This window comes from Moschus berezovskii, chromosome 15 (genome assembly GCF_049115385.1).
Source record: "Moschus berezovskii isolate FMDL1 chromosome 15, NW_MosBer_1.0, whole genome shotgun sequence".
NCBI classification, from domain to species: domain Eukaryota; kingdom Metazoa; phylum Chordata; class Mammalia; order Artiodactyla; family Moschidae; genus Moschus; species Moschus berezovskii.
Window position 1 is genome coordinate 8,463,059 of NC_142474.1, and position 12,386 is coordinate 8,475,444.

Consider the following 12,386-nt stretch of genomic DNA (forward strand, 5'->3'; position numbering starts at 1 on the left):
CTGTTTTCTCATTTTTATTTTCTAGTGAATTCTTATTGGTGTACAGTTGCTTTACAATGTTCTGTTAGTTTCTACTGTGTTTCTGCAGTGAAATGAAGCAGCCACACATACACATACGCCCCTTCCCTTTTGGACTTCCTTCCCGTTTTGGTAACCGCAGTGCATTAGTAGGTAGAGTTCCCTGTGCTATCCTGGGCGTTCTCTTTAGTGATCTGCTTTATACGTAGCAGTGTGTGTGTGTCAATCCCAGTCTCCCAGTCTATCCCACCTCCCCTTGGTGTCCATATGTTTCTTCTCTACATCTGTGTCTCTGTTTTTACTTTGCAAATAAGCTCATCTTTGCCATTGTTTCTAGACTCCACATATATGCATTAATGTTTGTTTTTCTCTTTCTCACTTACTTCAGTGGTGCCTAAGGGTTTGCGGTTTGGGTGATGCTTATGCCATTCCTAAAGAGAGTGCGTAAAGGCACTGCTCAGATCAAGTTTGAAGTTTGTGATTCTTACAGATGTCCAAGCCACAGACAATGCGGCAGGCACTAGGGCAGAGGCCATGGAATAGAGGCAATCAAACATAGACTGTAAATTCTGACTTAAGTTACAAAGACAGACCAGACGCTAGAGTAAGAGAATGCTGGAAAATTGAAGTTGATTCTCGGAATTCTGCCCACCGTCCTGCAAGGATCTCTCTCTGTAGTTCTTTTAGATCTCATCATCTTGGTCCTGTTGTTTGGAAGCAAGAGCAATAATAGTCATTTTTCTAAATGAGATGTTTAGAACATATAGGTTAGATGAGATGGTATAGGTCCCCAACTCTTTGTGATTGAAGGCAGCTGTGTTCACCTCTGTACCATCAAGACCCCCAACTCTTTATGATGAAATTAGAATCTGAATCCATTCTTCCTACAGGCCAGGCTCACTCTGACTAGAGCAACTTTGTTAGAGCTTAATAGCTCCTCAAAAGAGTGACCGTAAGTATTCAATATGAAAGATTAAATGACAAAATTAAAGAAAACTGGACATGTGTATAATACTGTTATAATCAATGTTCCAAGATAAATATGTCATTTATGACTATCATTTTTATTGTATTGAAAACATTGTGTTAGATATAGCAAACATCTATATGTATAATAAATAATAAATCCATTATTTATAAATGGATATGTTAAAAAGTTTACATACGTTAAAAGCATATGTTAAGTATAAAGGATAAGTTAACAAAAGGGTATGTTAAAAGTTAAAAGCATAAGTGATTTTTATCTGGATTTTCTCAATCATGATGTCTTTGGATGACCAAAATTTCATAATGAGTGCCTTTTTCTTTACCTCTATACAATTAAGTTCAAACAGTTAATTCAGAGGCTGAGACTGGCTTACAGTCAGTAAAAACCCCAAACAAACATGGCAAAGTGGGGACAGGAGAAAAATATTCATTTTGACTTTTTTAATGATGGGCCTACTACTCGTGTACTGATAGCCTATTTGTGAATGCCTATTTCAGAACAAGTTTCTTCAGTGTTATATTCCGTTTCTTTTGTTTTCCTTCCTGTCATTTGGATTCAGGTGTTGGAGTGGTGGACCGATAGCAGTATTCTTGGGTCACCACTATACGTATGCCATTTAATTTGCCGGATTTTAGGGACCGAAGATGGGGCTTCCCTGGTGGCTCAGCAGTAAAAGAACCCAGCTGCCAATGCAGGAGATACAGGTTCGATCCCTGGGTTGGGAAGGACTCCTGGAGAAGGAAATGGTAACTCACACCAGTATTCTTGCCTGGGAAATCCCATGGACAGAGGAGCCTGGAGGGCTACAGTCCATGGGGTCACAAAGAGTCAGACACGAGTGACTAAACAGCAACAAAGGAACCAAAGATGGGGAAGGTGTTGCGATCCACATCAGTCTTAAGTCTTCCCTTTGTCTCGTTAACTGAGGAAGCTATGAGTTACCTTAGGCCAGAAATGTGTCTGTCTTCATGACTGTGTTTATGATCTCATTTCTGTGTTCTCAGCTGTTTCTCAAATATTTTTCAGCAAAGTGCAATTAGTTTCAGCTCCCCTAAGTTGAATCCAATCAAAGTGAAATGGGTCCTGCAGAGGCAAGATAATTAAGGATTTATGTCAACTGTGACTTGGTGAATCATGCATGTTACCCTTTAGGGTATTAGTGAATTGGGCATGCAAGGCCCATCTGGAAACCCAAAGCCAAATTTTCTTTGGAGATTATGTTTTGTTTGGGTGCTCAGTCATGGCCAATTTTTTGCGGCCACATCGGCCCACCAGGCTTCTCTGTCCATGGGATTCTCCAGGCGAGAATACTGGAGTGGGTTGCCATTTCCTTCTCCAGGGGATCTTCCTGACCCAGGGATCAAACTCAAATCTCTTGTGTCTCCTGCACTGGCCGGCAGGTTCTTTACCACTAGTGCCACTTGGCAAGCCCTTTCTTTGGAGAAGCCATCATAATATCAGAGAGAGGAGTGACAGGGAAGAAACAACAACTTACTGTTATTAATAAGTTATCGTTACAATAAGTGAGAAGTATAAGTTATTGTTACAATAACTTAACATATTGTTATTGTAACAATAACTTAGGGGCATAGTCCCCTGTTGTCTGTGCATTAGAAACAGGCCCAGGAAACTTATTAAGCCATACCCTCTGCCTTAAGCTGGACAGGGGAACTTTGTCACTAATGGTTGAAGGAATTCATCGAGCAATGCGAGATGGATTCTGACTTTGTGTCAGAAATCCACTGTGAAGCAGATGCTCAAAAGCTTTGTGTTTACTTATGCATCCATTAAGAAATGTAGTTCCTTCCAAGTAAAACATGACCATAGATTCTCCACGTTCAGAATGGAAGTCCAACAGCCTTCTGTTTCAGTACTTCATTTTTCTCTAAATAACTGCACAAGGCCAGATACCACAGGCATTACATCCATTCAGACAAGAGAGCAGAAACGTTTTGTCACTCTCAGCATTTTAATTTTTACAGATGTCGATACCCATCACCAACCACTGTTTTAGTTTCAGAATCAAAGAGCAAGTTAGTTAAGGCTTTTAGTCTCTGTAGATAGGAATTTTCTTTGGTTTTAATCCTAGGAAGACAGTTCACATCACTTAGGCCCACTTGGATTCGATACACAGTTTTCTCTCACAAGTCTTTTTATCATTGACCGTGTTGCCTCCATTTTTAAAGATTTGTTCCTTACCTAATTTATTCATCCATTGAAATAAGATTATGAGCTAAGTTTATTTTTTCTTATCACATTAGTCTTCCTCCCTTTCTACTCTCATTTTAGGGACTATGATGTAAGCAAGGCCTTGGCTTATTTCAAATCCTAGGCTGAACCTTCTCAGTCATTTTTATAGTGGATATTTCCAAGAATCATGGCCAAAGTAAGAAACAATATTAAATCTGTCATCCTATGATGCTGTTTCCTTGCATGTTAAAAAAAAACATTAAATTTCATATTCTAGTTTTATTCTAAGATTTTTAACGCAGTGTGCATTCTGAGGAACAAGCATGGAATCTTATAATCAACATGGAAAGTTATTTAGCTATAAATAGGGTTTCTCTGGATAAATTCTCAGACATTTAATAAAGACCATATGATACCCAAAGGCCTTTTCGGTATTACCATGATTTTAGAAATTCTATTTCCTATGAATTTTCTAATGTTGAACAAGGTATACTTTCCTTGTAAAAGTTTTTTCACACTGATCACAAGCAAAAGGTTTCACTTCTAAGTGAGTTACTTTATGAATTCTAAGAACAGATGCAACTCTGAAGGTCTTGCCACACTGGTCACATCTATGTGGCTTTTCTCCAGTATGAATTCTTACATGCTGGATAAGCTCAAAGTTACTGATAAAATTACATCCACACACTTGACAATGAAAAGGCTTCTTTCCAGTGTGAATTTTTTTATGCCGTTTCAAGACCTCTTCTTGGCTAAAGGTCTTTTCCCATACATCACCTTTGAAAGGTTTCTCTCCACTATAAGTCCTCTGATGTCTCCTAAAGTATGAGTAAAACCTTAAGGACTTTTCACAGTTGTCACATTTGTATGCTGTTGATTGAGTACGCGTAGCCCGATCAGCGCTCGTTGCCCGGGGAGTTGCCCGGTGTTCCATAAGCTTTGAATGACTGTCAAAGATGTCTTCACACCTGATACATTCAAAGCTTTGCCCTAGAGCATGAGTTTCTTTATGCCATTGCATGGTTGACTTTTGGCTAAAGGCCTTTCCACACCTATCACACTGAAAGGGTTTCTCTCCAGTGTGAACTCTGACACTGAATAAGGAGTGAATAAAAATTAAAGGCCTTGTAACATGCATCACATTTGTATCATTTCGATCCCGTATGCTTTTTCTGATGCTGCATAAACCTTGAAGCTCTAGTAGAAGTATTGCCACAGTTATGACATTCAAAGAGTAGCTCTAAAGCATGAATGCTTTGGTGAGTAGTAAATGGATGTCTAAAGGTCTTTGCGTACCCGTCATATTTGTATGGTTTCTTTACTGTATGAATTTTCTTATGTTGAATTAAGGGTGAGAGATGACTGACTGCTATTCCGCAGTCATCACACTCATGGCTTTGCCTTAGCGTGTAAAATCTTTGCTGTGCACTCAAGTGTGAGCTCTGTCAGAAGGCACCCATGGATTCATGAAGTTGAGGAGAAAGATCCAAAGTTGGTTGGCAGGCTAATGGGAAGACAAAAAGAAAATGGAATCCGACTCTGACAACACAGTGTCAATCACAAGCTGTCTGTGCGTGTGTCAGGGAGCACAAAGATACAGTGGCAACATGCAATTGGAAAGTGGCGAAGAGTAAGTGCAGCTGTGCGTTTTGAAGGTTATTATTTAAAAGCAGTATCAAGAGACTTCCCTAATGGTCCAGTGGGTTAAGACTCTGCACTTCCAATGCTGGGGGGGTACAGGCTCGAGCCCCAGTCGGGGAACTAAGAGCTCTTATTTGGCGTGGCCAAATAAAGTTTAAAAAAATAAACGCAACATCAGTATTTTTAAAAATAAGGCACTGACATTGTTTGAACTGAATAATTTCTCTAAGAATTGCCTATTAAATGGTACACTAAGAAGTTCCACTCAATAGACAAAGGGTTTTACACCTATGTTTTTCTCTTAGCCATAGATTTTGATGAGTTAATATGTGCGCACATGCTCCGTCACTCAGTCGTGACCAACTTTTTGTGACCCCATGGACTGTAGCCCATCAGGCTCCTCGTCCATGGGATTTCCTGGGCAAGAATACCGGAGTGGGTTGCCATTTCCTCCTCCAGGGGATCATCCTGACCCAGGGATTGAACTTGAGTATCCTGCATTAGCAGGCAGAGTCTTTACCATTGAGTCACCCAAGAAGCCCGAGTTAATATGTGGCTCAATATACGTAGTACACTAATTTGAATGCTTCTTGAATACTGAGAGTGCCATACTAGATTTATGCATCGATTTTATTACAAGGAATTTGCGTTGTATCCATCTGTTAATGTAAAGAGTGGTCCATTAACTTGTGTATAGACCTCTGTGAATTTAATCACCAGTATGCGTGTATGTGCTTAGTTGCTCAGTCATGTGCAACTCTGCAACCCCATGGACTGTAGCCTGCCAGGTTCCTCTGTCCATGGGGATTCTCCAGGCAAGATTCCCCTCATCTAGGGGATCTTCCCAACGTAGGGATCGAGCCCAGATCTCCTGCATACGGTGTTTAAAGTCACAGAATTAGTCTTTCAAGGAGGAATCTCAATTATGTATGTTCCACATGTTAAAGCATAAAACTCAAGTAAGTTGCCAGTTCGAACTCTAAACTCTAGTACATGTATCAACCATTGCTATCACTTTCTATAGCCCTAGGTTCTACCAGTATTTTATATTTTTGCTAATCTGATACTTAGTTTTATCACTGATCTTTTTATCTCCAGGAGATAGTGAAGAACAGGGAAGCCTGGTGTGCTGCAGTCCATGGGGTCACAAAGAGTCAGACATGACTTAGTGACTGAACAACAACATTCAGTTGTTAGATATTTGAATTTTGCTTTATGAGATAAAACAAATTACAAAAATATAAAGTAAATATAAGACTCTCTACCACTGAGGCATGGCCACGATGGCAGAGTAGGAAGACCCTGAGTTCACTTCCTCCCATGAGCACACCAAAATTACAACTGTTTAAAGAGCAGCTATTAATGAGAAATATCAGAAGACTAGCAGAAAAGATCTTCTAAAAGATATCAAGAAGGAGCCACAACTAGATGTTGTAGGAAGGGCAGAGACATGGTATAGTCAAGACTCGTACTTAAAAAATGAAAGAATGTTTTGAACAACTCAGTACTTCAGTTCCAAATGAGTGGTGAGATTAGAGTCATTTCTTACATTTTCTTTTTTGAAACTTTGAAGATTGAACCTTTTGAAAATATAGTTCAGGGAAAGAATATTTTCTCATATTTTACATAAATGATCCCAACTCAGGTGGCTATCTTGCAGTCAAGTTTATACTTTGACTACTGATGGGAAGCTTATTAAGGTCACCTTGAGGGAGCAGTTTTTAACCCAGGAAATAAACACCTAGATATTATTTAGAATTCCAATGAATGATTCTCAGATCATTAAAAAATTTTTCAACATTTTTACTATATCCGATTCTCTTATGTTTAACTTACTTCTAGGTTCCCATCCCACATTACAAACTGATCACAGCTTATCTACATTTGATCATTTCTTTCCTATTCTTTGAACCTAATTAAGATGCAAAATAAAAATATCCCCCTGCCATATTTTCCTCTTAATTTTTAGGAATTAATGGACAGTTATTTCTTCCAAAATTCTTTAAACTTTAAGAGGAAATTATATTTTACGATCTCTGAACTTTGTATTGGACCTACATTCTATCTGATTAGAAATCCTGCTCATTTCTACATTGATTTTTTAAAATTTATTTTATTTTTGGCTGTGCTGCATCTTTGTTGCTGCACATGGGCTTTCTCTAGTTGCAGCAAGCAAGGGCTTCTCATTGCAGTGGCTTCTCCTATTGCAGAGCATGGCTCCAGTAGCTGGGTGCAGGAGGTTAATTACCCTGATGCCTGTGGGATCTTCCCAGACCAGGGATCAAACCCGTATCCCCCGTATTGGCAGGTGGATGCTTAACCACTGGACTCCCAGGGAAGTCCTCCACATTGATATTTATGATCATAGCTTGTCTCCTCCGTTTGACATAAACTTCTTGTTAATTTATGAAGTTTTAGTCTCCAGTTTTCTTATTGCTTTACCACAAACATTTTTTAAAAACTCCTCCACAACCATTTGTTAAAATATTTGTGATACTTGTGATTTGGTGGATTTTGGATTATCATTCTCTCCTTCATTTTTGCCCCTTGAAACTGTTATCCAGTTGAGCAATTCATGTATCTGTTCTTTCAGTCAAATAAAAATGTTAAAAATGAACAAAAAATCAACGTCTAAGGAGGTCATGGATATGATGGTCCATCACCCATCACTTAGTCCTGAGTCCTAATACTCTTTCACTATTAAGTCACTGCTCCTTCCACCTGTTGAGAGATTGGCTGCCTATGGCTCACAGCTGAGTAAACTTTTGGACCACTGTGCTTGGATGAAGATGGCTCCCTCACCCGAAGTTACATTCCTCCTGTAAGTGTAAGGGGTGCAAAAGGGCAGGGGTGCAAAAGTCCAACTTCTCTGCCTCAATTCAGAACCACTCTGAAGGGCCATCTGAGGTTCAAAAGTCCCTGTAGGACTGGATATGAAGCCTGAGTTGCAGTAGCACAGTAGTTCAATTTCTCCCTTGGCTCAATCTAGTTTCCCCTCTTCACAGATGTTGTTCCCAAAAGAACTCCAAAACCTCCTGCATGCAAATATCAGATATCAGAGTCTGTTTTTCCCAGATCCTGACCTATGTCAAAGGTCTGAGGGATGGGATGGGGAGTGAGGTGGGAGGGGAGTTCAGGATGGGGAACAGAGGTACATCCATGGCTGATTCGTGTCAATGTATGGTAAAAACCACTACAGTATTGTAAAGTAAGTAGCCTCCTATTAAAATAAATTAATTTTTAAAAAATATATGCACACAGATGGGTGAGTATCTGCCTCTTTAAAAAGAGAGAGATGATGAGAAGGGCTCTCGGAAAATGGTGACGGGGTAAAAAGATCCACCAGAGTATTCTTCTCTGTCCTATATGGAAACCCGTGCACAGAGTTCATCTGTCATCACCTCAGGGACCCAGGTTACTCTGACCAGTTGGGGTGGGAATTGTGATGACTTTTCACCTTGCTCACTGCATGTCAGTTACCTGGACATGGATCATCTGTTGCCTGTCTTTTCAGCATCCAGGGGTCACTCTCTTGCTTCAAAGATGACATTGCTCTTGCTTTAAAAGCCCATTGCCCTTCATATAAGGAAGCAAAATGATCTTTTCAGTGCTTTAACTGTCAGAGAATTTAAACCCAATCTTTTGGCCATAAGCGAGATGTCTACAGGTCTCAGTTTGCTTAGGTTATCCCAGCATAATTTGTAACATTCTCTTTCACTTCCAACACCACTTAGGATGGAAGAGAAATTATATATTGATACCTGGTAAGGAAAGAGATCTCCAAGGAAGCCTGGGAGCAGCATTCTTTCACAGTTCAGTCCATAAACCACCTGTGCTTTTTTTTTTTTTAACCAGTGCTTTAAAAGTAGCTCTACCAGTGATCTGGGGTTCACAAGAGCCTTAGGACAATTGTCTTTGAGAAATGTATGAAGATTTGAGGAAATTGGGTACACGAAGCTTGAGTGAGTGAAGCATGAATGTGCTCATTTCTCCCTTCAGAAAGCTCTTACAGTTAATTTAGAGAACTTAGGTCATCACTTCACAAGTTCTATATATATCAGTAAAATAGCAGGAAGAAGGCTCAAAATAGGCAGCTTATCAACTGAGAAAATTTATTCTTACCCAAAGTCATCATATGTTCGTAGTTGTCCAACATCACCTTCTTGTATAGGTTGTTTTGATCAGTGTTTAAGCATTCCCCCTGTTCCCAAGAGAAATCAACAAACACATCTTTAAATTTTACTGACCCCTGAAAAAACAAGTACTTTGATTCTCCAACTGCCCATACAACCGAGTAGTCCTATAGAAATATTAGTCTTAATATTTGAGATATAAAAAGTAGGTTGTACATGAGCCTAAACTTGATACCATGGTGGATGCAGGGGGTAAAGGATATTGTCAATATCAGGAACAGAAGAGTGGCCATCCCTGCAGACGCTCCAGAGATCAAAAGGATCATAAAGGAATAGTATGAACAATTCTACATACATACATTAGACAACTGTTGGGCTTCCCTGGTGGCTCAGAGGTTAAAGCGTCTGCCTCCAATGCGGGAGACCCGGGTTCGATCCCTGGGTTGGGAAGATCCCCTGGAGAAGGAAACGGTAACCCACTCCAGTATTCTTGCCTGGAGAATCCCATGGACGGAGAAGCCTGGTAGGCTACAGTCCACGGGGTCGCAGAGAGTCGGACACGACTGAGCGACGGAACGGAACGGAACGGAATGGTTCAGTACTTCAAAAAGCACAAACTTTTATAGCCCACCCAATATGAAATAGATCATTTGAACAGGGCAGGAGGAGAAGAGGGTGATAGAGGATGAGACGGTTGGATGGCATCATCAGCTCAGTGGACATGAGTCTGAGCAAACTCCAGGAGATAGTCAAAGACAGGGAAGCCTGGGTGCTGCCGTCTGTGGGTTTGCAGAGTCGGACATGACTGAGCGACTGAACAACCACAGGAAGCTGAATTAATAATTCAGAATCGGAGACAATAAATAATTCATAAAATTTTTAGATGGTTAAGAAAAAAGTACATCTTCTGATACCCCTTGGTTAGTACCTCCTTGAGTACTTTGTTGAATAAATATGTGAATATTGGACTAGAGGAGAAGGCAAGGGAAGAGACCCTCTGCTTTCTGACTTGTTTCAGATGTGGAAATCATACCACTAGATGTGGCCTGTTAGTATGAAATTCTAGAAAACCTAATGTGTAAAGCTAATGTGTTAGGAGCTGAATATCGGCATTTCAGAAAAGGAGACAAGAAGTGAACTCGCCTGAGTCATCACTTGGGATGTGATTTTTAAAATGAAAGCGTTGTTTTATCCTCCCCCTTCTCTTGTAGTTTTCTCACTTAGCAAAGAGCAGAACTCGGAGAAACCACACCTTAGAACCAAAAACAGAGTCATGACCGTCCACGACCCCCTCCCCAGCACAGCACACAGAGGGGAAACTGCAACAGCCTCCCCAGCTCCGACCCTCACCCCCTCTCCATCAGCCCTCAGGGAAGCCCCACGAGGCTGCCTGGAAGCCAGGAGTTAGGGTAGAGCAGGCTGCTCCAATGATTTACCGTCTAGAACCATCCTCACCAAATCTGCCTTGAAAAAACGAAGCTGCTACTCCCAACAGAGAGGGAGGGAGAGATCACCCTTTCTCAGCTCCGGAAATCCAGCTGCTGTGGCAAACCACTCCCCCCCACCTGCTTATATGGAGCTCCAAGGATCTCCACACCCAGGATCTTCTGGTTCCTCAATCAGGGCCAGTCACCTGCCTGCATATCTCCCAGCCCTTCTGGCTTAGAGTGTAGTAAGGAGAGGAGAATGAAAGCTGTGATTCTCCAACGTGAGCTTGCACCAGCCTCCCTTGGCGGGCTTGTTAAAAAAGCATCAATTGCTAGTCCCCTCCCCAGACTTTCTGGATCAGTAGATCTAGGACTATGCATAACGTTCAGTTCAGTTCAGTCGCTCAGTCGTGTCCGACTCTCCGCGACCCCATGAATCACAGCACGCCAGGCCTCCCTGTCCATCACCAACTCCCGGAGTTCACTCAAACTCATGACAACAGAGTCGGTGATGCCATCCAGCCATCTCATTCTCCGTCGTCCCCTTCTCCTCCCGCCCCCAATCTTTCCCAGCATCAGAGTCTTTTCCAGTGAGTCAACTCGTCGCATGCATAACGTTAGTGACAGAATTAAAACCAGAAACTGACAGGAAGCCCCTGCCAGTGCTTTTAGGTGAAATAAATGAATTTCTAGGAAAACATCAATTACGAAAACTGACAACAGAAGAAATGGAAAATCTATGTAATTTTGAACTATTACAAATTATTTTTTGAGATTGAATCCATAATTTAAAATTTAGGGGTCCAGATGTCATCACTGATTAACTCTACCAAATACATAAGAAGAAGTAACCCAATCTTTCTGAAATTGTTTTCAGTTCAGTCGCTCAGTCGTGTCCGACTCTTTGCAACCTCATGAATCACACAGCACGCCAGGCCTCCCTGTCCATCACCAACTCCCGGAGTTCACTCAAACTCATGTCCATCGAGTCGGTGATGCCATCCAGCCGTCTCATTCTCTGTCGCCCCCGTCTCCTCCCACCCCCAATCCCTCCTAGCATCAGACTCTTTTCCAGTGAGTCAACTTGTCGCATGAGGTGGCCAAAGTATTGGAGTTTCAGCTTTAGCATCAGTTCTTCCAATGAACACCCAGGATTGATCTCCTCCAGAATGGACTGGTTGGATCTCCTTGCAGTCCAAGGGACTCTCAAGAGTCTTCTCTAGCACCACAGTTCAAAAGCACCAATTCTTCGGCTAGTAAAAGAGGAGACACTCCCCAACTTATTCAATTTGCTAGCATAACCTTGATATCAAACCAAAGAAGGAGCTTCCCTGGTAGCTCAATGGTAAGGAATCTGCCTGCCAATGCAGGGGACATGGGTTCAATCCCTGGTCTGGGAAGATCCCACATACCGTGGAACAACTAAACCCCTGCACCGCAACTACTGAGCCAGTGCTCCAGAGCCCACAGCTTCTGCACCCACGAACCACAACTACTGAAGCCCATGCACCTCGAGGCCATGCTTCTCAACAGCAGAAACCACTGCCATGAGAAGCCGGTGCGCCAAAACTAGGGAGTAGCCCCCACTCTGCACAACTCGAGAAAAGCCTGGGCAGCAATGAAGACCCAGCACAGCCATAAACAGATAAATCTTAAAAAAAAAAAAGATAAGTATGAAATTAAAAATAAATCTCATTCTTGAATAAGAGTTATAAACAAAATATTAGGAAATAAAATTGGGCAATAGTTTTCCAGTTTTATTGAGATGGAAACTGACACAGCACTATGTAAGCTTAAGGTGTACAGCATAAGGACCTGACTTACATATAATATGAAACGATTACCATGTAAGTTTATCCATCATCTCATATAAGTACCAAAAAAAGAAGTATTTTTACAAGGTAAAATATCTTAACCAAGTTGGATTTAGTCTAGGAAAGCAATATTTGTTTCACTTTTAAACAAGAGTTAAGAGATGAGTTATATTAG